The sequence below is a fragment of the Nanorana parkeri genome, unplaced genomic scaffold, assembly GCF_000935625.1.
Source record: "Nanorana parkeri isolate BGI_ZX_2015 unplaced genomic scaffold, ASM93562v1 scaffold1316, whole genome shotgun sequence".
In the NCBI taxonomy this organism is placed as follows: Eukaryota; Metazoa; Chordata; class Amphibia; order Anura; family Dicroglossidae; genus Nanorana; species Nanorana parkeri.
The window spans coordinates 331,139-334,574 of record NW_017307584.1 but is presented as its reverse complement, the minus strand read 5'-3'; positions in this window follow the sequence as shown (position 1 = coordinate 334,574).

The following is a 3,436-nucleotide window of genomic DNA, read 5'->3' as shown; positions in this document are numbered from 1 at the left end:
TGGGGAGCCGTCCAATTTCACAATGCAATACCGGCTCTGGAAACCCAATGTTAATGACAATGGTGCACATATCAGCCCCTCCCATTCAAGCTATCAGACCAATACCTGCTGACCCTGTTTCAAGTCCTCATTTGCATGGCCAAGAGGACCTAAGTGAGGACTAGAGGGGACTTTGCAGTTGACCAATAGGAAGGTGGTCGGTTGGGCCACCTTCAAACTGTTGTTTATAAAGTATTTGTTGTCTACGCCCAACACATATGCAGACTGACGTGCCATGAGATATTTTTGGTTACATTGTGTGAAATGTTTTCAAAGAGCAAAACCCGGAGGAAGAAATTGTGGGACGGCTAAGACCCCGTTCACATGTAGCGACATACCTTTGCAGCGGCCGGGATAGCGCGACTTTCGGGGCGACGATCCAGCGACGGTATCGCGACCTTCTCCGTCGGGCTCCATAGAAAAAAAGCAAAATCCGCCGAAAAAAGGGTCCGGTAGAAGCGACTTGCGACCGCGACGAGCGACGCGCGACATGGAGCTAAGACAGCTCCATTGACTATCATTAGCCGGCGACTTCTCGCGATATCGCGCGGCAAAAATGCGCGATATTGCAGCAGAAATCGCGCGATAAGTCGCTACATGTGAACGGGGCCTAAACCTTCGGACTGAACAGTCAAAAGTCCATGGATCCCATCGCACTCCTGACCGGAGAATACCCAATGCAGCAGGGCGGGCGCAGCGGCGACAACAACGGATGCCTCCGCCAAAACGTACGATCAACCTGCCACATTGTTATCCCTAAACTATGGGAACATCCACCCGGCACCACACAAGTTATAACTTTGTATCAAATTCCAGCTTCCAATATGAAGGTTCTGTTCAGTCCAAAGATTAAAAAAAAGTCACCGTCACTCCAAATAAGTCAATAAAGTTTTGTTGACCCAAGTGGTAACACCTCTAAGGCTGGGCACACACCTTACAACCATCACATGACTTTTGTCTTGCGCTGGTTGTAAGGTAATTAAAAAAAACGTACGATCTGCCCATCTTGGACAGGCAGATCGTACTTGCGATGATCGCAAGCCGCGCCCCTCTGAGGGGCGGGCTTCCGATGACCGCAAAGCCGAACGGGCAGTGTGCGCTTACGCACACCGGCCCGTGCGGCTTTTGTCTTACGAACATGCCACACACCCGCCGAACGTCGTACGATGCTCGGCGGGTTTTCGAACATGTTCGTAAGTTAAAAGTCGTGCGACCTGACAGTAGTAGAGGTCGCACGCCTTCCGCACACCTTACGATCATCGTACGATCGCGGGATTACCCGCGATTATCGTAAGGTGTGTGGGGACCTTAAGCAACGTTTCGGGACCACGCGGCCCCTTCCTCAGGCAAACAGAGAGTGTTTCTCTGACTTAATTGTTTGGAGTGCCGGTGACTTTTTCTATCTTTGGACTGAACAGAACCTTCATATTGGAAGCTGGAATTTGATACAAAGTTATAACTTGTGTGGTGCCGGGTGGATGTTACCGTAGTTTAGGGATAACAATGTGGCGGTTTGATCAGTACGGCTGTAGGTGAAAGTTCTGGAAATGTGGCGAGGCTTTTTTCTTTCGGGTGGGTGAAGGGAATGTACGGGTCCGAATGGTGAGTCACTACCATAGGTCTGCAAGATACAGGAATCACCAGCACTCAGTAGACGCGTGCCATTCGTTTCTTTCCGAATCGAAATTCGGACGACATGTCGGATATTCGGATGTATCCATAGTTACATGGTATTTGGGGTTGAATAAAGACATAGGTCCATCAAGTCCAACCCATATAGGTCCGCGCATCATCTCATTCTTAGGGATACTGGTACCCCCGGATATAACGGTCCCTCAAGAAATCGTCCAAACGTTTCTTGAACAAATCTACACCCTTGGCTAAGATGACGGCCGATGGCAGCGAGTTCCAGACCCTAACCGCTCTTACTGTAAAGAACCCTCTTCGCCCCTTGTCCGAATTCCAGATATATAACGAATGCAAACGAATCCGAATTTCCCATTCGTTTTTTTTTTTTTGGGACGAACTTTCGTTTTTTTGGACGAAATTTCAGTGCAGCAAAGTGACATTTGAGAACAGAAAAAAATGTTTTTTTCCTCTTAAATGTCATTTTGCTGCAACGAACGAACGAAACAAATTAGAAACAACATTTCGTACGGATTACCGCTAACGAATTCCGTCTGAATTGACTTTCAGACCCGAATTAGGAAAAACTAAATAAAGCAAAAACCGAAAAGAAAAGAAACATGTTTTGCTGGTGCGCATGTCTAGCGCTCAGTAATATCGTTCCAATAACAAATGTCCATTTATTCAGGACAGATCGTCGCAATGCTAAAAGCCAACGTTTCGGGGGGCCACACGGTCCCTTCATCAGGGGTGAAAATGTCATATCATTTGTTATTGGAACGATATTACTGAGTGCTGGTGACTCCTGTATCTTGCTGTTTGTTTGCACGGCGCCATCCGTGATCATCACTGCCAGCGCCATCATTGCACAGGCCGGGAGCGCTGTGGGGAGCGCGGAGGGACTCTCCATTTGTCTACTGCCATAGATCCGACGTGTTTCTTTTTAACACGTCAATGGAATGATCCCGGACAGAAGCTGATCGATCTGGAAGAAGTCTGATTTTAGGTCTCACCCTTTTCCTTCATTGGTTAGTTTTGTCCGACAGTCCGCAGACACTGAAGGATTTGGAGACATTGGAACTTTTGCCCCCGTGGCATGAAATTCGGACTCAATTGGGTAACTGATTCCATCCGCTTCTGTGTTCCCCGCTTTACATACTCTGAACGCATTTCCGGTGCATCAAATTAAAGCAGAATTATGGGGAGAGTGAAATGCACTCGCCTAGAACTATGGGGAGCGTGAAATACACTCATCTCCATAGTTAGAGCCGACGTGGGACACTGCAGCTGTCACACGTCGGCTCTATTGATGGAGAACTCGGCGATCACACACCGCTGATCACTCAGCTCTCAATCTTCTCCCTGCAGAGAGCGGTGACTGCCAGTCAGGGATCCTCCCCTCTTTGTTCCGCCAGCGCTCATTGGAGGGACAGATAGGGGAGGGGGCGGGCCCAGCTGGCTCTGGTTCTAGAGAGCCAGCTGTCCATCAGGTAGCGGGCTGGATCCTGACAATATTGTTAGGATCCTTCCCAGCTGCACCGCGGCTCTCCCACTGTCACCGCAGCCCTGAGCTGAGTTTGTTGGGTCACAGGAGGATATCAGTCTATGTCCTGCTGTGACCCTAAAGAGAACTAAAAAAGCAGCTGCGAGCTGAGTAGGGAAGCCCATCCCCTGCCGGGACCGGCATAGAAGGAGCCTTGACGTCTGTGTGGAAGCAGTTGTCTCTCTGCAGAGGTCCCTTCTTGAGCTGTAGCTCTGCAACTAGCAAAAT